The following is a 23,034-nucleotide window of genomic DNA, read 5'->3' as shown; positions in this document are numbered from 1 at the left end:
GAAAGCGAAATATTGATCAGTGGAAGAAAAATAAAGCAAAACGTCGACGAAATGCTGGTTAGCAGTATAAGTCTTTAATAACCCACAAGACTGTTCAGGCTGCTACTATAGGAAGTCCCTGTACTTGTTTAAATAAATGCTTCACAAAACTGCTTGGAGAGGAAGAAAACATTTTTCATTCATTTTGGGACATAGGAAACTTTAATGCCCAGAATACTTACCTGATGAGCTGTATGAAAATGAAACCGAAAAAGCGGAGGTTTGTTCACTATTTAAATAAAAAGGTTTAATATTTTGCCTATTTATTTCATTTTGTTATATTTGTCATAATTTCTTTCAGAGCTATCCAAAAATGGCTTCCAAGAAAATATCATCCAGGGATGTTACATTTTCTTATAATGTGAGGGTATGCGGAATAGAAGTCATGATCTGCAAGGAAGGTTCCCTAAGGGTTCATGGCTTACAGATACATGCATGAAGAGTGAGGAATTTGCAACATCAAATGAAGCATGGATTTGCAGTGCCAAAAGAAGATGGAAGAGGTATGTATGTAACTCTGTGCTATAAGTTAGGGATGTACTCAAACTGAGTACTATACAAATATTTCTATTAGGAAGAGGATGTAAGCTAATCTTTTTTTTCTTTCAGGAAAACATGGAAACTACCCACATAAATTTCAAGACGAAGCGGTACAAAGTGTTAGAGAATTTCTCAACGCCATACCGAAATATATCATTACAGTAGGCAACAGAACCCCAATAAAGTGTATTTGGATTGTGATCTCACAACTGCTTCCTTATTTCGAGATAAATACTCAGAATACTGCAAGGAAAAGCAGGTTCCTGCAGTATCTGAAAGTAAATTCAGAGACATTTTCGTATCTGAATTTAACATAGGCTTCAAATTACCAAAAAGAGACACCTGTTCAAAATGTGATGGATTTCTGATTGCAATAAATAACCCAGAATTATGTGCAGAAGAAGTCACAGAAAAGAAACAATAATATGAACTGCATCTCAAAAAAGCTGACAGAGAACAAAATATGATTGCGTCTTTAACTGCTCTGGCTAAAGAAAATTCGAAAGAGCATCATGTGATAGCAATGGTTTATGCAGCAAACGTTCCCCACACCTAAACTAACAGTTGGTCCAGCATTTTACAAGAGGAAGATATGGACATATGGTATCCATGACTGTGGCTCAAATAAGGGTTATATGTTTCTGTGGAGCGAGGAAGATGGAGGACGGGGTTCAGATGAGGTTGGGAGCTGCTTATTGAAGTACTTGGAGATAACTAATCCTCAGACAAAACATCTCCACATAATCACAGACAACTGCAAGGGTCAGACAAAGAATTGGACTATTATTGCTTTGGAAAGGTCCCTTGTTGCTACCAAAAGATTTGATTCTGTCCAGCATTACTTCCCTGTGGTAGGTCGCACCATGCTACCTTGCAATAGTGATTTTGGTCGCATTGAACGGTATGCAAGAAACAGACGTCCAATAGTGTACACTCCAGATGAATGGGCAGAAGTAATAAAATGTGCGAGTCCAAAACATTTCATTGTAACTAAAATGGAAAGAGAAGACTTCAGAAGTTTGGAAAGCCTGAAGACATTGATCTCAAAGCGTACAGAATCCACGTCTGGAGATCCCCACCATTTCAGTGAAGCTACTCAATTTAAGTTTGAGTCTGAAGATCCCTTCAAGCTAAGTGTAAAGCACTCTTATTGAGACATAGGAGCTTTCATGTCAGTGGATATTCATGTCAAAAAGAAAGGAAGGCTAGTCGAACCAAATCCATATCAGCTGCCAATAAAGTACAGAAAGCCACTACCAATTAACCAGAAAAAAATTGATGATGTACTGTCTCTTATGCCATACATACCTGAAGCAAATAAAAATTTCTTTCGGTCATGTACTGGAAATAATGTGTACAATGATGAGGTAGAGGAACTTCCTTGATGTAACTGTATCAATGAAAAAGTAATTTATACATCTCAGATACCTGATCTGTATATATTAATGTGTAAAAATTATATATTCTGCTTGCTGTGTAAGAGTAGTTAAAATAATTCCTTACAAATTCATACTTTATGTTTTAAACAATTTTTTGGGAGATATAGTCATAAGCCACCATTGACTACATCTTAATTAGAATCATTCTAAAATTAATATTTTATAGCATGCATAGAGTTGACTATTTAACAACATGCCTCGCAAGTATTAAGCAAGTGTTTGCAGTAGAAATAAAGTTTCTATTTTGTATTAAACATTTTGAGACCTCCGTGGAACTTTAAACTCGCTGTATCTCAAAACTAGTTCGATGTGGCTTATGACTATATCTCTCCGACCCCTTCATATAGATTCAGATGAAAAAATTGGTCAAGGTTTTATTAAATAATTAACAGAAAAACCGTTCGAATGTATTTGGATGAATTATGTTTGTTGATTAATTAATATATTATCAGTAATTCATAGAGATCGAAATAAAAATTATTATAATAATGGAGTTGGAAAAACATAAATGTTAACAAGTAAATTTAATGATTTTATTATTAATAACCAAAAAGACATATGATATTTAATTAGACTTTTGAATAATGTGCTTCACACATTTTGATACTCAGAAAAACTTGAAATTATATACTTTAAATAATAAATAATCTGTTAATAAATAAAGAAGAAATAATCTGTTGAAATTGATCTTGCTGGTTGTAACTATTGTCTTCCAGGAACAAAATTAGAAAAAGATTAGATAGAAGTGATAAAACAGTAAATCCAGCAGATATAGCTTGTAAAATACATTATATACCATATGGAGAAAATAAACTTTAATAAAAACACATGAAGCAGTTGAATAACTTCTATTAATTGAATAAAATTGTCCCCTGAAGATGCTTCATTTGGACAAAACCACCAGCAACTGCAGTTAAAGGATTAATGCATGTAAAACGAAAATTAGGAATGGGAATTGATGATAATGTTTGGCGATTTATAAATTTTTCAGCCCAAATCTGGAGAATTTTAAATATATTACGTGAAGTGTTTTCTAAATTATTAAATCACAATTTGAAGAAATTTAATTATATTCAATAAAATGTTTTTACAGATTTTTGATTGGAATTTTTTTATTTTAATCCAAATAAATGTTTTTATAAATTTTTTAATGAAAATTATATATAACTTTAATCTAAATAAACAATTAGTAATACAATTGATAATACTTTGCTGCTGAGTAGTAAAACTAAACAAAAACAATTAACATCAAACTAAATAATGAACAATTGAATAGTATTCATAATTTCTTAACTGAAGCACAAAAAAATGAAAAACTGGTGGCAATTAATTTATTACTTAAGATTTGCCTGTTATGAAAGATATATTTGAACATCTTATAGAAGAAGAGAAATACGTGTACTAGTTTTACAAAATATGTTGATGGATTTTAACAATTGCTATTGGCCACATTTTCATATTTAACTGCCGCTAGTACAGAAGCCAGTACAGTAGCAAACACAATCATAAATAAAACAAAACATATTTAATGTGAAGAACAAAAAAGACATAACTTACCAATGGAAATGGAAGGTACTTGAATAAAACAATTTCATAAAATAATAAAATAATTAACCTCTTAACGAATTCTTATATAGAAAATCTTGGTAAGGAATTAAAAATTAAAGTTTTATAGGCGTTTATCTGATTGATGAGTCACCCAATAAATCAAAAATATTGTAAAGTGGTACAGTTAATATAGACAGTTCTGAGAATGTCGGATTTGTTATTATAAAGCAGATAATTCAAAAACTTTTAATTCATTTGGTGGAAATGAATCAAAAATAATTAAATTTTGGGAATAAATTATTTATATTACAATGTTGAAAGAATACAAAATTTTGACTAATTTGTTTATGGTCATTTATGATTATTGGGGTTATATCTATTATCTGATAACTATGGTCACAGCCCTAAGACTGCTTAGCTGTCACAAAATTTAATGTACTTTTAAATTTAAAAAATGGACACCTTTGAAGTTAAAAAAAAGATAATCCATGAAGAATTAGATAAAAAAATTTTTACATAAATGCATAAAGAGGTATTAGGAGTAATTGAATCAAAATTTAATAAACGATTAGAATCAAAGAGTAACAGACATGAATTAGAAACAACAAAACATGAAATAGGTCATAAAATAAAAAACTTAATTAAACACAAATTAGAAACAGTCATAAATTAATAAACATGAATTAGGAGAAATATAATCAAACATTAATAAAGAATTAATAAACTCGAATTAAAAAAATAAAAAACAAAGTAGTTCAAAGGTAATTTATTTATTTAAATGCAAATTAAAAATGGAATAAAAAAATTAATAGAAAACTTATTAAACTTGAATTAGGAGAAATAGAATCAGAAAGTAATACAAAAATTAATAAACATGAATTAGAAAATAGTAAAATGAAACAGATCTAAGAATAGAACATTTAATATTAATATTTCTGCAATTGAGCAACTATATGAATTTGAAGAGGTTGAAAAACTCAGCCAACCAGCTGTTGCGCCCTCGATCTAATTTTTGTTAATTATGAGAATATCATCTTCAGAAGCAGTGGGCCCTAAAAATGTATATAAACAGTTACAAACTATTTTTACTGAACAAAATATTAACAATAGAAAAATATTTGTGAGTTAAGTGTACTCACATGTTACATCACATGGTGGTAAATTACATTAGCTGATGCGGAGCGGCTCTTATCTTATATAAAGTTAATATAGAAACCAGAAACATTATATGCCATGGCTTAAGACAACAGCCAGATTACGTTCAGCATACATCAGAATAGTTACACCAACGTATTCACCCTCTGTAAAGGCTGTTGTCTACATAAAATTAGAGCATAAATCCAAACAATGAAATATTCTCATAACATAAGTATTCACCTCACTAGAGAGAAAGGTCAGCTGTTCAAAGGTACAGACTCAAGCGATAAGGGAAAATTGGGGTGTAGAGGGGGCTAAATACATTCGCACAAGAACTATACCTTCCTTGTGTGAAATTAAAGTAAGAATGAAAATTTCTTCTAAAAGGTAACTAATTATGCAAAAAATTTACAGGTCTACATTCATATAAAATCTCTAATACATTTGCTGACAGAGTTATACTGTATATATAACTGAGAGTGCACAAGCTAGAGTGCTATTTACTGTTACAAATACGTAGCTGAAACAAAAATGTAGTGATTAACTTCAAAACTGAAGAAGATACTTTCACAAAGTCAGCGGTCTCTCAACTACCCCAGCTACTATTAAAGCCAGATATAAGGAGCACCTCATGGGTAAGAAAGGGGTAAATCTTTGTAATGCTTCTTTTGCTGAACATTTACTTGTTTCAGATCATTGTCTGAGGGAATTACAAGAAACTGTAACATTACTTAAGGAAAGAAAGGGATGGAAATTCGATTTATTAAAAGAACTTGAAAATTATAAACATTTTTCTAAGAGAGATGGTAATATTTTGAACAGTTCATTGCAACTCGCGAGTAAGAGCTTCCTTGATGGCTTTAAACTGCTGCTGATAGTCGCATAATACACGTTTATCAATCTTCGCTAAACATGGCATATGTGCTGTTTTCCTCAAAATACTTTATTTCTACTGTTAAACTACTTTCATTTCATATCATTGGGTTTCATTTCTCATGGTCTTTTTAGCACATATTCCTACAGTTAGTATTTCAAAAATACAGTATTTTGTAATATGGTTACATTTTTTCCCATGTAAGCCACCATATAGCTAAGCAGAAGGTTCTCATTTTTTAGGTTGTGGTGTAGCTTCAACCATTTTATTCTCATCTCCACCTTTTTGTAATATGAGAAACTTTTGGTAATAGAATTGTTATCTTCTGCATGCTAAGTTTACATGCTGTATCACTCTGCCACATAAATGGCTTGCAGATAATTTTATATGTAATATATACCTCCAAAATTATTGCATTTATTACTGACCTTCTGTAAGAGATTGTCATTTTGCTTCAATGTAAAATTACATTACTTAACACCAGCAAGGCACAGTGCTTACTTGCATGCATATATTGCCCACTGCATTCCAATTTTTCCCTATCGCTTGAGGTTCTGTAATGTTAAGTGGAGGTTTATTTTTTATTGATGTTGTTCTAGCCCACATTTGCTCTTCCTTCCCTATGTATTTGTAACAGTGGTCTTTTGTAAATAGAACTCTAGCTTCTGCACACTGAATTAAATGTACTGTATAACTCTGCCAGTAAATATATCAGGGGTTTAATATGTACTGTATATATGTAAAATTTTTGCATTATTAACAACCTTGTAAAAGAAAATTTCATTCTCACTTTAATGTAAAATGATGTTACTTAACACAAGCAATACATAGTTCTTCTGTACATATATTTAGTGCCTGATGCATCCTGATTTTCCCTTATTGCTTGAGCCTGTACCACTGAACAGTTGGCCTTTCGTCTCTCGTGGGGTCATATATTTCATTCTCTAGACTTCTGTTGCAATTTTATGTAGACAAGAGCCTTTACCAGTGGGTGAATACATTTGTGTATTAATTCTGATGTTTGCTGAGTGTAATCTGGCTGATGTCTTAACTCATGGCACATTATGTTTCTGGTTTTTATATCAATTTTATGTATGGCAAGAGCCACTGGGCTTCACCTAAGGCAATTGACCATCATCTGGTGTAACAAGTGAGTACCCTGACCTCGCAATTATTTTTCTATTATTAATATTTTCTTACATATGTAAAATAATGCCTTTTGAGGGTCCACTCTTTCTGAGGGAGATATTTTCACATAAATCGAAAAATAGGTAAAAGGATAAATAAATCTTTGGTTTGCAGCTCTTTCCAAAATTTAATTAAACGGTTTCAGAATGACTAGTTGAAGTGAGTGATCCAATTAGTGGTTATGATTCTGTTACCAAACAATATTTATAAAAGGAATTTGAAAATTATTTTCACAACTTTCAATAAAAGAAATAGTTAATGATAGTTCTATAGAAGATTATCAAAAAATTAATTAAATAATATCAATTTAACAATGAATTATTCTTTAGACGAGGTTAATGGTTAAAATGTAATATGGAATTTTCATTTATAGCTAGAAATGAACTAGAAACACATAATTCTGATATGTACTTACCTGTAGAAAAGTTGTTGTCACTCGTGAAAATATAGTTAAGATTTTTCATTTAGTAATTTTGATATTTCATCAAGTGTGTTTGATCATCCTTACGAAATAATTACTGCTAAGCAATTAATGAAAATATTGCATAAATTATATTTCTAACTGTAAAATTAAAAAAAATAAAGTTAAACCTGTTCTCGTAGATGTGAAAATAATTTTATTTGTTGAAATTTGATGTTTTGTAAATGAATAACCTTAACCACCTTTTCGAGAATCATGATTTGTTGTTTCAAACGAAAACAATTAGGGCAACACCTCATTCAAGTAGAACAACAACAAAAAATGGAAGGCAAGTAATTTTAGGAATTTGCTCAATTTGTAAGAGTAAGAAGGTTAATTTGTTACAAAACGTATGGGTAATACTTTACAACATAATACTATTCATGAAGAAATAATTACTAACTATATAAACGAATTAGAAAAATTAAAAAAAAAAGAAATATTTATTTCAGTATAGATGATTTTTGGAAAGTGGAGTTAGTAGAAATGGATTCACGCAGATTAAAAGGAATTTCAAAAATAAATAAAGGTTGCAAGTATTTACTAGCTATAATCGTTTTTTTCAAAATTGCTTCAGTTATTCCAGTTAAAGATAAAGCTACAAAAGAATTTCAGAAACATCGGAAAAATTTTAAAGCAAAGATCTCCATGAAACTTACAAACAGATAATGGTAAAAATTTATAATAAATGTTTTCAAGAACTTATAAAAATACAAAATTAATCTATATTCAGCTTTTACTGAATTAAAGGCAACTTTTGTAGAAAATTTATTAGAACATTAAAGGAAAAATGTGGAAAAATTTAACTTACAAAGAAATTATAAATCGATTGATTTGGTTTCTAAATTACTTGAACAGTATAATGATACAAAACAGTCAACAATAAATGTGATGAAAGAAAAGTAAGCAAAGGAATTGAAAAAATTATTGCAACTGTTTATGCAATAAATTTTGGACATACTAAACCTAAATATGAAAGAGGTGAAGAAGTAAGAATAAGTATATTAAAAGGAATCTTTGAAAAATGCTGCAAGGTTAATTCGTCAGGAGAAATATTTGATATTGAAAGTGCTATTTATTCTAATCCAAGCATATACAAATGACAGATTTTAATCAAGAAGAAGTTAAACAAACGTTTTATGAAGAAGAACCACAAAAAATTAAGTATCCAGATGTCAAAAATGTATAAAAAAAATAGGTATTAAAGTTTTTGCTAAATGGTCTGATTTTGATAAACCTCATAATATTTGCGTATTTAAAAATAATGTTATATTCTAATATTAGTGTTAATAAATCTTAACCTTTATAAATATATTCTTTACCAGTGAATGTGAACATTAAAAATTATTTATATATTCATATTAAGGTGCAGAGATTAATATAAATATTTGTGGTGGTTGTATTTTGCTAATCATGCTCAGTGATATATGATTTTTAAAATCGTTGAAACTATACATCAGATTATCCTACATATGATGGAAAATCTAATAAAAATTAATTGATGATTATGTTGCAAAATTATTTGATTTTGTAACTATAAAAAAGTAAATTATATTTATTAAGAATAGAATTTCTTTTTATTTCTTCAGCAGTTTTATTAAATTTTAGTTGCTCTTTCTGGAAAATTTTCTATAGAAGAATTTTTTAAAGATTATGTAGAAGCTATATGGGGAGGAGGTTTAACTGTTGTTTTCACTTTTACTTCAAGTTCAAATGATGTTGTGCTTAGATGGTGAGATAAAAATGATGCTGGAGTCGAAATAAAAGATACATTACCAAATGAAGGAAAACCCCTTATTGAAAATATGGAAATTAAAGTACCTATTGTTAAGCAGGACCCTAATTTGAACTTAAATTATAACAAGAAAGAGGAAAAAATCTTAAAATACAAATATCTTTCTCTCAATTACAAATTGTAGCAGTCAGCGGATTGAGTAGTAAAAATAATTTTGAAATAGGTATCACAGATCATTATAATACAGTAGAGTTTGACATGCATTACTTTATTTCTGTTGTTTTTTCGAACAAAAAGAAGAAATAATCAACTACTTGATTCTACATTATTTGATAATCTTAAATTACAGAGTATTTATTTAAAAATTAGAGAAATGAAATTTTTCCTCAATAAATGTAGAATTTAGACCCACCAAACAATTTTTCAAAGCTTAGAATTCTTTTTGTGATTTTAAATGAGTAACACAATTAGAAGGAATTACTGATATCAATCCATATAATTTTATTGCGAATTATCAGATTTATGTTATGAATGTGACTCAATGAAGAAATATTACAGTAACGGAAAAAGCAACTATGAAATAATGTGCTAGTTTAAATGAGAAAATTGCTATTGATACCTTAGCTTACATAATTTTTTTTGGAAAATAAGTTTCATTTACGATATTCAAAATAGAATGTTGTTGTTGTGGTCCATAGTCCAGAGACTGGTTAATGCAGCCATGCTACTCTATCCTGTGCAAGCTTCTTCATCTCTGAGTACCATCTGCAACCTACATCCTTCTGAATCTACTTAGTGTATTCATCTCTTAACCTCCATCTACGATTTTTACCCTCCACACTGCCCTCCAGTACTAAATTGGTGATCCCTTGATGCCTCAGAACATGTCCTATCAACCGATCCCTTCTCCTAGTCAAGTTGTGCCACAAATTCTTCTTCTCCCCAATTCTATTCAGTACTGCTACATTAGTTACATGATGTACCCATCTAATCTTCATAATTATTCTGTAGCACCACATTTCGAAAGCTTCTATTCTCTTCTTGTCCAAACTATTCCCATCGTCCATGTTTCACTTCCATACATGGCTACATTCCATACAAATACTTCCAGGAAAAGTTTCCTGACACTTAAATCTATACTCTATGTTAACAAGAATATTAATTGATTTTTTAATTTTTCTTTATAAAAATTATTGGAAAACTAAAAATGAAAAAACATGTTTATAATTTTAAACTTTATTCTCATAAATGTTAAATTTTTTCATATACAGGTTTTTTGTTCTTTTAAAAGTTGATTATTAACTCATTTTCACACATTTTCATATTCATTAAAAATTTAAGTCCTTTCTGATTATATATTTATTTTTATATTGGGTTAAAATTTACATTTTTATTAATGTGTTATTTGATTTCGTTTGTAAGATACAGTTCATTATTTTATTTTCATCAAAATGACAATGGTGTACTTAAAATTGATTTCAAATTCAGCTGATTGTAGATAGAAAATTCGTCCATGCATAAAATGTGTGCTGGTCACCCACTTTTCTATCTACTTGTCAATTCGAATCGGTTATGCAGTGCACAGGAAGGAGCCAAATGTCAACATGGATAGACTGTTGAGAACAATAAATTATAGTGAATACAATTGGAATATTTGTGCTAACTTCAAATTTCTAGCCATACTTCTTGGCTTGCAGCTTGGCTACACAAAACATTGTAGTATTCTGCGCATGTGGGACAGCTGAGATAAGGCTTCCCACTAGGTAAAAAGGACTACACTGTAAATTTTTCTAACCAGGAAAAAAGAATGTTCAATATATTCCATTGAGAGATTCCGCTGGGGCTTTAGTGCTTTCTCTACATGTTAAACTAGGTCACTGGTGTCTAAGTTGCTATACATCTTGCAATTTCTACAAGTCACAGGTAATGCCTGATTACGCAGTGTACAGTTAAGTTACGTTTCCAAAGCACGAAAAAAGTTTAATTTCTGCATGTGTGAAGAGTAAGACAGTTTGGAGAATACTGTGTTGAATTTGCCTTTTGCTTGTATTGCGGATTTGGAGGATCTCTAGCAATTGTCCAACAATAACCAGGAAGCATGGACTTGTTTCAGTGGCCTCGATATCATTTTTCCATCGTACATGTCAATTGGTGGAAATGTTCCCCACTGCATCGCTGACTATGCCACAATTTTCTGGAGAGAAGTCTACAAGGGAGTGTAACACTTGTATTTTTACAGACATATGACACCCAATTTGATGGCACAATGATGGGAGATGCTTCACTAGGTCCATATAGTTCTAGGCCTGAAAATGTTCCAAGAAATTTATGAGGATATTCTGCAAAGAATTTCATGCAGTCGTCTTATTATCTTGTAACAATGCATCAAATTTGCTTAAATTTTCCTGTCTGGTCAAGAATGTGCATGGTTAGCCTTACATCATAGAAAGCAGGTGGAAAGAATATGCAAAATGAGTTTATGAAATACAGTGGCTAATAACAGTCATAGGCTGTATAATTCTATATTTTTGTTTCTTTACTTCTCTGTGAATTCTGTTCTGGTACAGTTTACGTTCTTTTCAAAATTTATAGTTTTTTTGTATGGAGAAAATTATTAAAGATTTTGTTACAACCTTACGCACCTTGAAAGAGACTCTAGAAAGTTAACAGCCTGAGTAGACATTGATGGAGCCTGGTAGGGCGCTAAAATCATGAAGTATTTTTATGGTACTTTGTTCGTAGAAACGGCATGTTGGGAGTTGAAAGCAATTCGTGGTGAGACCATCCCTGAGTAAATCTTGCCGGACAGGTCCACAGCCACATAGGGCAGACAGGGCAGCCCCTCCTTGAGACAGGTCTCCAGCAGAACAATGCTGAGCTAGCAGCAGCGGCGCCAGCGAAATGCTGGGCTGGGGGTTACGGTCTGAAGGAACATGTCTACACAGTGGAGTCGAAAACTAGGCATTGTGTGCAGAGCCACACGTAACAAAAATTCACAATTGTTCGTGTTTTCCGATACTGCAAATAGGCCTGTGAAGCACTTCCATCGGCCGCCTCGGTTGCTGCTGGTACGAGACGCACCGTCAGTGAGACTGGCAGATCAGACTCACGAACGAAACGTCGCAGAGTGATGGAATCTCTTTCATCTAGTCTTGCAAGTGTTAGTGGTGGATCTCAGTTTGAGGCTCTCATGCAATTCATGCAAGGGGCAGAAAGGAAGAGGCAAGAGGCAGCGAAAAAGAGACGGATGGAAGAGGAGGAAAGACACAAATTAGTCATAAGAACCGTCACAGACGGTATAGATGGAGTCAAGAAAGAGATCGCAGGAATCCAACAAGAGCTAGAGAATGTAAAGAAAACGACCGTAGAAACGCGGTTGACGTCGCGGACCAGGCGAAGTGCGATGCCGAAACAGCGCGATTGGTAGCGCAAGTAGCACGAAAGGACGCATCAGCGGTCAAAGAACAAGTTAAACTGGAGAGAACTGAGGTGTGTAAGACAAAAAAGGCACTTGCAACTCTCCAAAAGCAAAGCAAAAAAATAGTTCAAGAAACCCAGAAAAAAATGAGTGAGGCTGTGAAGCGAATCGAACAAATACAAATCAAACAGGCCGAAATCTCTGAATTTAAAGAGCAGCAAACCCGAGTCGCCGCGCGACAAATCGAGTTGGCTAAGGACGTTCGGCACGTACATGAACAGGTCGCGCAATTACAAACACAATCTCGTCCGGTAGAGAGCCATCGAGAGCATCAGAGAAGCGAAGAAAATGTTTTGCGACTCTCCGAACCGCTGTATCAGGACACACACCCTGCACATGGGTAAAGGCAGCAGGAATATGCTCCTGCCGCGGCGGAACGCGTAATAGAAAATGCTCCGACGGCAACATGCAGCATGTCAGAGACCGAGCCAAAAAGCAATTGTACACGTCTACGGAGGTCAGAAACGTTATTACGTGAATCTGACAACACGAGGGCATACCATAGCAGTGCATGAGGATCGTTTGGGCACTGATACATGGAATTAAGCGCTGCAGACGAGAGGGAAAATTGGTACGGCGGATACGTCGAACCTTTCGACCATAAACTTTTCTTGACCATCCAGAATTTTGAAGTCTACGAGGAGGCAAATAACGCATTACATCCAAAGACCGGGATGGCACAACGGGCTACCAGAATCTTGGCCACTGAAGTACAAACTCCAAATGGTTCAAATGGCTCTGAGCACTATGGGACTTAACATCTATGGTCATCAGCCCCCTAGAACTTAGAACTACTTAAACCTAACTAACCTAACGACAGCACACAACACCCAGCCATCACGAGGCAGAGAAAATCCCTGACCCCGCCGGGAATCGAACCCGGGAACCCGGGCGTGTGAAGCGAGAACGCTACCGCACGACCACGAGATGCGGGCTACAAACTCCAGTTTATATGTGGTTTTTTAGAAGGGTCGATTGCCGAACATATGGGCTGAGTTGCGGAGAGTTGTAGCTCCTACCAAGAATTGAAGGACGCATTCCCTAGCACATATTGGTCGCAAGACACACAGGAGAGGATAAAACAGGAGATCATGTTAGGAAAGGACTTAGAAGCGTCAGGGCTCCGCAGTCCTGTCAAATTCTCCGAATCCCTGGTCAAGAAGAACCGATTCTTCGATCAACCGTATAGTCCCAAGGAAATTATAAAGCACTGCTACATTAAATTACCTTTACATCACCAGCAACTGCTCATCGGTAGATGCAGCGATTCAGTCGAAGCTTTCAAGAGTGCGCTGTGCGAACTCCAGTACAGGAATGAAGTTCACAACTCGCTTTAAAGAAGTAAAACAAATGACCGTAACTGGCGAGATTTGCTAGAGAGGAATGACGATGGACGAAATGGGAGAAAATACCGATCGAATCGAAACCAAAATTCAAACTTCAGTGGGAATAACTAGCTGTCATGCGAAAATAAAAGACGACGAGGAAATTATAATCATAAGAATAACAATTACCGACGAAACGGAAACTGGAGAGAGCTACAGAACTCGAACCAGGATCAACAGGATTCTAGGTTCAATAAATGGTTCAAATGGCTCTGAGCACTCTGGGACTTAACTTCTGAGGTCATCAGTACTTAGAACTACTTAAATCTAACTAACCTAAGGACATCACACACATCCATGCCCGAGGCAGGATTCGAACCTGCGACCGTAGCCGTCGCGAGGTTCCAGACTGTAGCGCCTATTGCGCCACCCCGGCTATCAGCCTGTTAGAGTACTAAAATACAAGATAACTTCAACGGGAAGAGAAGGTGCAGTATGTAAACAGTCTCCATGGATGAACTGTTTAACGTAATTTAATGTTGGTATTGCGTTTCTACATCTACATCTACATGATTACTCTGCAATTCACATTTAAGTGCTTGGCAGAGGGTTCATCGAACCATAATCATACTATCTCTCTACCATTCCACTCCCGAACAGCGCGTGGGAAAAACGAACACCTAAACCTTTCTGTTCGAGCTCTGATCTCTCTTATTTCATTTTGATGATCATTCCTACCTATGTAGGTTGGGCTCAACAAAATATTTTCGCATTCGGAAGAGAAAGTTGGTGACTAAAATTTCGTAAATAGATCTCGCCGCGACGAAAAACATCTTTACTTTAATGACTTCCATCCCAACTCGCGTAATTTTCCATTTGTTCTATTTCGGTGTCACTTTGTTTGTTTTTCATTTCCAGTAGTTTTCAGCATGAGTCCTTGTTCAACGTGGTCAAATGAATTGCGTATTTGTGACATCTTCACGCCAACATTCACTGGCAGGTGGCAGATTGAATTACAATTACGTTGCAAGTTATGTCATCAACAATTGTCATTTTCTGTGGCGTACCAAACCAGGCATTTTGCGACACTGAGTACTCCAAACAACTGAGTACTGCTATTATTTCTTTGGACCTCACAATTGTTATCCGATTTCCGCAATTGAGCATCATACTCTGTCATAGCGTCCTCGTAGAAGAGCCCTCACAATTATCACCATGGTCGATGAAATTGTTTCTGTTTACTTTTTCGAGGTTTCTTGTACACTGCCCAAGGGACGAATGTACGTCACTTTATGTTTTTCATGGTGTCAAGACGGTAAATCGTGCCATAGACCATGTGCGTCTCGACTTTCAGATGTGTTTCATATGGTGTTAGCGGTCCACGCTTTTGGCGCGTGTCGACTGTAAGACTCAGTGTGTTATGAGCATGTGGGTCTCGATCTTCGTATGTGTTTCGTACAGTGATAGCGGTCCACACTTTGGCGCGTGTTGGCGCTAAGACTCGGTGTGATATGTCTGCGTCGTGGTGGAATTTTGCCAGTGCCATGTGAGCGCCGTCGGCGAAATATTGTGCATGGGGAATCAACACGGACAAGTGCTAGTCACGGCAGAGTGGCGAACCCCAGACCCGGAAATAGGAAGCAGAAACGAAATGATGGACCATGGATGAGACTTAAATTAGAAATATATATATAATGCATAATGATTTTGTTTCATTTCTGCAGCAGCAATCCTGACAGAGGAGACAGGAGGCATCCTTGTACTATATAAAATTACGTGTACACAGTAATAAAATGCCACTTCAAAGATTTCAGCTGGACATGGAAAAATAAAAGAGGAGTATGCAAGGAATAAAATACATGAAATTAGCAAAGGCATACGGTAATACAATAAGTTAGTATGTAGTATTGGGAGAAGTCTGCACGTTTGGTGGAGGTATAGAGGTAGTGCTAGCGTAAAATTAGAGTGCATGATAGGAGTAGAACTAACCAAAAACTAACAAAAACACGTGCACACACAAACAAAGACACCTCACACCACATAATTTACGTCCATACAATGTTAACAGGACCCTGCAGTCATTAAATTTAATTTTAGATTTGAGTACTTAGTAATAAAATAAATATACAAATAAATATGTAAAGCAAAAAAAATTGTATTCATAATTATTTTCTTTTCTGTAAATTGATTATATCAATGTAATGACATTGTGAAAGAACATGGCACTTGACCACACTTAAGGATTGTACAGACTCCTTAACCAACACGGTAGACTGGACGTCACGACCCACGCCAGCCAGCGAAAGGAGAACAGAGTGGCCAGCCTTAATGACTCAGCGGTAGCGGTAGCGGCCCAGCTGACGTGCCACGTCACTCAGCACCAGTGGAGGCGGCATGTCACAAGCCAGCACAGACAGCGGGATGCCACCCAACGCCGGCAGCAACCCCCTAGTGGCCAGGCCGCAAATCAAGGGACAAGCAAGTCGCGAGACACCACAGTCAATGTGCGTGCCGAGCTTAACTGACTCAGTGGGGTGCCGAGCTAACCCAATGTCCCATGCTGGCTGACGCGCTTTCTGATGCAGAGGTGAACATGAAGAGCAGGCCTGCCCCACGTTCCGCTAATGGTGGATGGACTTCTACGCCGGAGGGTGGGGGTGGGAGTCGCATGTCAAATGCAACACTGTCACCTGACTGTAGTCCTGAGCAGGATGACATCAAGGGTCCAGCTGCAGTCCATAAGATGCTGGTTGCTGCCCAGACACCACAGGTGCTGCCTCGAGACAAGAGGGAATGCCAGAGATGTCTGCCGACACTTCTGCCACATCATGCGCTAAGTGTGAGGCCATTCCACTCTGGCATTTTACTGTTCTTCAGTCCCACCGGTCACAGTTTGTGTGTGTGCATGAGTGCCATGTTTTTCATTCATGTGCCATTTTCGATTGTCTCCCCAGGAACCCTTGTGGAGGGAGCAATAGGATACCTCTCTGTAATATCATTATGTAATATATTTTTGTGTGTTTGTATGTATCAATTGAACTGCTTTGATTCTGATATATATATTCTGCACACTTATTAATGCTCTGATTATGTGCCTGTGTTCGTTTTCATGTCATAGAAAATAATACGCAAATTTACACAACTCATCCGCTTTCTTTTATATACTTTATATGATAAGATACTGTCATCCCCCTTCCCTTCTGTGTGAAAGGATGAATGAGCAAATGTATTTCTAGTTGCATGCTCGATGGTAGCAGACAAGCCAGTCTACTACAGAACAGTAGGACCAACGTCGGAACAGTTAGCTACGCTTTCTAAAAGCAAAGAGGTTCCTATTCTTAGTATGGTCCTGTCCGTCCCTTGTCATGTTGGTATCAGAAGCTGCCTCTTTGGTCACTTCCGTTTGTATCTGTGAAGCACCCTCGGTAGGGGCCCACGCCAGTCTTTCCGTGCCGAGCATCTGAAGTGGTAAGATCTCTGGCTAAGTGCGTCTCTGCTAAGTCCGTAGGACAATGGATTTCGTAAGTTCAGCTTAACTGAAAATTTAATCACCTTTCTTTCAGGTTTTGGTCTAAAATATGTTATCTTAAATTGCAATGCAGTGTAATTGGATTGTGAAGTTCAGAATATCTTCCAGTAGTTGCCTTGTCACTACTTTGTAAGTGAAGTGGAACTACGTGTTGATGATCCGTAACTCTAACTAAGATAATCAATCTTAAATGCGAATGTGCGTGTAATTATAACGTCTCGTCTTGACTAGATTTTTCAATATAGCAACTTTTCTTTATGTTCAACCCACATGGGGTGTACTTTGTGAGACCAGTACCACGTGCTTATACAATTGTTTGACCCATCAGTTTAATAGTAAGATGATAGTAACCAGTTTGAGGTTTTTCTTTTGTAAATTGCGTTTTGATGTAATTTATTTTAATTATCAAAATTATTGTGGAGTTAAACTCTTTGTGTAAACCAAGCTGACCATGTGAAACATGTAGTGTAAGCATCAAAGTAGCCCTCAGCTATTCTTTTTGGGAAGATTTCACAGAGGGTTAGTATGAATTTAGTATACCATTGTGTGGTAATTTCATGATGGACAGGATTGCGCTACAAACGTAACTTCTTTGGGTGAAAATTGAATTGATTGGTTGTGGCTAATTTCCTCTTGCATATGTTTCAACGTTCTTCGTGTGTTATTTTAAGAATGCTGCACTGTATGCAGTCTCCAAATCTTGGCTCCATGTTTGATGTGTTCCGTAAGATTACAAACTCACATTTTCACAATCCCAAATAATGCACCAGTTTAGTTTTGAATCAAGTTTAATATGCTGAATTTTTAATTGTACAATGGTCAATGTTAAAATAAATCTCTAAATATAAACTGATTTATTTCTTTTTATTTAAATTATACACACACACACACACACACACACACACACACACACACACACACACACACAGATATATATATATATATATATATATATATATATATATATATATATATATATATATCCGGTTGTTGTATGATGACTATTAAAAGATTATAATTAATATTAGTCTGGTTGGGAATTTGGTAAGCTAGACTGGATACCTGGTGAAACAGTTGCTCAGTAATGCAAAGTTAACTTCCCCAGATAGCTCACAGCTTTTAACCCACCTTTATTGTCTTGAATATCAGCACCGCTTTCAGAACAACTCAATGCATCAACATTACACATGGCGACCCTGTTCTGTGATTCCGCTAGACTCTGGAATCTCTGAAACGTTAGGTTGCAAGCGTTGTATAATCTTATTGCAAATAATAGGCCACACTCAGTTCCTCATACCTGTATGTCTTATCCACATCATGTTCATATGCTGAGATAAGACCAGTTCACACTGGCTATCATGTCACATTGTGTCTCGTACATTCTGCAGTACATTCAAATGATGGTATCCACATTGGCCGTCTGTTCCCATCATGTCATGTGATGGTACTGTCAGGTTTCTTGGGAAGAAAGTTTTGATGGTCGATGTCATCTGTTCATTATTGGTCACATGATCCCAAGCACATTTCTTACTAATAAATCGTCATGCGCAGGTCTCAGTATTTCGTGGCGTCATGGTTCCCATTGTTGAAATCAGTTGTCTAATGTTTCTTTATTTGCTATAAATTGTTTTGTTTCGTTATTTCTTTCATTAAAATTTATAAGAAATGATGAAAGATTAGTTGAAACAGTCAGGTAGCTCTCTGAACTGTACGACATGAGCATACTAAATTACTTGCACTCTGTTACATTTATAAAGTGGATTTTTATACATACTGGTACCATACTTAATATTTTACACTGAAATAGATTGTAGTATGGCTGGAACTTGAAGTGAAAAGAGTACTTTGTGTAGAATCAGACTGATTAATAGGTGAAATTTTTTATTTTAACATTGTCGTATATTTGTAGTGTTTCATCGAGAAATAGACTGAAACCTTTAGACATTGCTAGTTTTTTGTTTAAATATGTGTTTGTGTCAGGCTTATTTATTCTTAAGTAGCTCTCTGGATTGTGTGTGAAACAGTTTTGTAGGCATTAGTTGCCAATATTTCTGTGGTTTCAGTAGCTAACCCCTGCACAAATAACGCACTGGAACTATTAAAAAAACTAGATACAAGTGGCAAAGAAAACCTTTGAATCTTGAAACGAAGCTTTAAATCTTGAAGGGAAAGGTATTGCTAACAAGCATCTAAACTTAACTTTAAACAAACTGATGGCAGCTCGTAACTCTGGGTTCCTTTCAGTAATTATGGGTGCAGTTTAATGTAACAATTGAAAAAGCTGATACTTCGACATTCTAAAATATAAAATGCACATTCCTCTTTCTCGAGCTCCTTGTATAGTGTGTAAAATTCCCTTTCTGTGGCATGTGATTACGTTTTCCAGACCCATATTCTTTTTTACACTGTTGTGCACTTCTATCTTCCTTCTCTAATACACAAGCTAGCCTTGCAACTTGCAAACCATTTGAGTCGAATAATATCATTTTCGTACAAATATGCACTCCACCATCCATGTGTATAAGCAACTGTGCTGTGTATATGCACTTTGCTTGTAAAAACAGTTGAAAATCGTCTTGCAAAGACTGCTATTCCCGCAAAAAGTAATAGTTGAGGAAAGCCATTAGAGCTGATATCACGTGACTCCAATTGATTTGAAGGGCCATAATGTAATGGACAGTGTGAATACACCCTTATGTGACGGTGCTGTAATGTGTCAGTGTCGTGATGGCCAGTGTGAATTGCCCTATAACATTTTCTGCTTCCATTTGTATGCGATTTTTGGTTTGCTAGATTGACTGTTCATTTATCAAACGTTCATTGAGCTCACTGGGTTCATTTGAGCAGCTTACAGAAAGCTACTTTCAAGCACAAGAAAACAGGCGTTACTGCTCATGTAGAGTTTAGGAAACCCTTGCTCAGTGTTTGGGCTGCTCAAGCACTTCTTGTGCCACTTCTGCTTGGAATTCGGTTGTTTGGTCGTCTGTGGCGCTAGTTGAAACCCCAATTTAATTTTTATGCCATGATTGATTCTATAGTCTCAAAATTAAGATGCCATGTTTGACAGTTTTTGTATGCAATTTGCATATTAAGAAAATGCTATACTTAAATACATTAATACTTCAAATATCTGTCAAAAGGACGTCATTTATGTGTGACTTAAAGTATTTAAAATCAGGAAATGCGACGTTAGTGTATAAACGCATTACTTTCAATCTATGGTTGTTTATAGTTAAGAAACAAGCTACTTCTTTATCCTTGTACATCATGGTTAACTTCATGACCTGAGCACACTGGTTGCAAATGCTACTCTGAGATGAAAAGGTCGGCATAGGAGAGGAATTCGTGGCATGCCGTGTCTAACCAGTTAAAAGACTAATGACAAAAAAATCATGAATGCTATCCTTGCACTTATATAATAGCCACCAAATACCCCCTCAGAGTGTGGAAAAATGTTGCCTGTACTTTTTATATTAGCAAGTTTTATTATTGAATTCCTTGATGCAGCAGGAAACACAAATAAAGAAATAACATGAAGTCTAGATAAGGTACCAGAGAGGTGTCGAAACGCCTCTTGTGATCGAAAAACATTGTGTGTTACTGAAGGAAAATGATTGAAAGAAACCATTTATTCTGCTAAAGCTGTCAATATATTACAAACAAATTATTTTATTCCATAGACCATACTACTGACCAAATTCACCTGCTTAGTCATCTTAAAGCGAACTTTTAAGTATGTTTCTATGTTGGATGTCTCAACACTGTATCAAAGAAACAAGACTTCAGAGAATGCTGAAGGGACATTAGAATTTCGTAAACAACAGTAAAAAGCGTAATTTGGTTTAAGTGCCTACACACATGTCTAGATTCACGATGAAGTACATGATCTTAAGCCTTTCGGTGTGATTTTCAGGATGCCACTTCTCTTGGAGTATTAGCTCATGTTGGTTTTTCATTATGACATAACATGTAATCTGTTACTGCTGTATACACAAAGAAATGAAAATGAGCACCTGAAACTGAGTGAACAGTTGAAACTAGATAATGGTATTGAATAAAACAGTTCATTTTAGTTGCTTAATAAAAGCCAAATTATAGCTACAGAAGAAAAACATTAACGATGTGCTAGCAGGCGGCATTTCCCGATGTAATTGAGAAATCAAGCTACAATCTTCGTAAGTACAAACTAAAATATTATTAACGAACTTTTTTCCGATCTTAAAGCAAATCTAAATGCAAATAACTTAATTACAGACCACTGATGATGCTTTACCTCAGTAAAGGAAAATGTGTCTAGTGAAAAAAAATAACACGCACTTTTGTAGATGCAATGACAGAACAAAAAGACCTTCTTTATAAACGATATTGAAGTCAGTGAAAAGGTACTAATAATACTGTATGCTACTTCCTGGCAGATTAAAACTGTGTGCCCGACCGAGACTCGAACTCGGGACCTTCGAGTCTCGGTTGGGCACACAGTTTTAATCTGCCAGGAAGTTTCATATCAGTGTACACTCCGCTGCAAAGTGAAAATCTCATTCTGAATACTGTATGCTGATGACATGACATTAGTAAGTGTAGAAAAATATGTGGAAATAGTTGAAAAAAGCACATTTATTTCAACAAATAAGACACTGCAGTGGTTCATACAGAATATTTTAATTATATACCTTACAACTCAATGCAGACAATATTCAGACAATATTTGCACTAAATTGGGCACTGTAATATTTATTGTGAAACACCTTTCATATTAGGCCAACAAACAACTTCTGTGTGCAGTGTAGTGTGATTTTTTTAGGCATGCTTTCTTCATGGAATTGCTGTTTGTGGAAACTGCAGCAGCAATAATACAAAATGAGTTTTCGTACTGTTAAAAAGGCCACTAGGACCATCCTAAATAAAACACAAATTAACTCATGCTGAACTGCCTACCATATCTAGCGATGCTGACATTTCCATCTATGTACATAGACAGAAAATTATTTCATTAATAAATGACAATATATTATTAGAAAAATATGCAGATGTTATTGATACAACACAAGATAATAAGGCCAACTGTGAGATAGAGTAAAAGGTCCTTGGCACACAGGTGTACAACGGCTAAAATGTTTTCTTAAGAGTCTATTCGACACAGTGATAGATCAGTAGAGTGAAAAGACATCCTAGAAACTTCTTAAGGATCATTTAGTGTAAAAGGTATTTTATTGTGTAGAAAAACCTGTATGTCAATACTGTGGAAAATATTGTTTACTTTAAAATATGTACTGAAATCACCTGTGTGAAAGAGTGTATGAAAATAATATTAACCCTGCAGTTGTCGCATGTATTAAATATATAACACACTTGCAGAAAAAGTTGTGCAGCGACTATGCTTCAAGCCTCTCTGTAATTTAATACAGAATGTTGGACAGACCTTTTAGTTTTATGTGGGCACTGGTCGTGCATGGTGAGCCTCAGGAACTGCTCTTGTAATCCACATGACCAATTATGTTAGTATTTTTGAAATACAGTTTTTTGTCTTTGTGCCTTTTTCATCTTTGTTTGCTAGAATGTGTTTATTATATTGACTAATCATTATTTTGTAATCTATAAATATGGGAAATAATTTGTAATTTCATTACATTTTAGCGATGCCAGGATCAGAAGTGAAAAACTTGAATTCTGGTGCAATTGGAGAGAAGCTGAGAACAAAGAAGATATTCGTGACTCGAGTTCTAGCAAAGAATATTATATTCT

Source organism: Schistocerca nitens, chromosome 3 (genome assembly GCF_023898315.1).
Source record: "Schistocerca nitens isolate TAMUIC-IGC-003100 chromosome 3, iqSchNite1.1, whole genome shotgun sequence".
In the NCBI taxonomy this organism is placed as follows: domain Eukaryota; kingdom Metazoa; phylum Arthropoda; class Insecta; order Orthoptera; family Acrididae; genus Schistocerca; species Schistocerca nitens.
The sequence above is the reverse complement of the archived record's forward strand: the minus strand, read 5'-3'. Positions refer to the sequence as shown.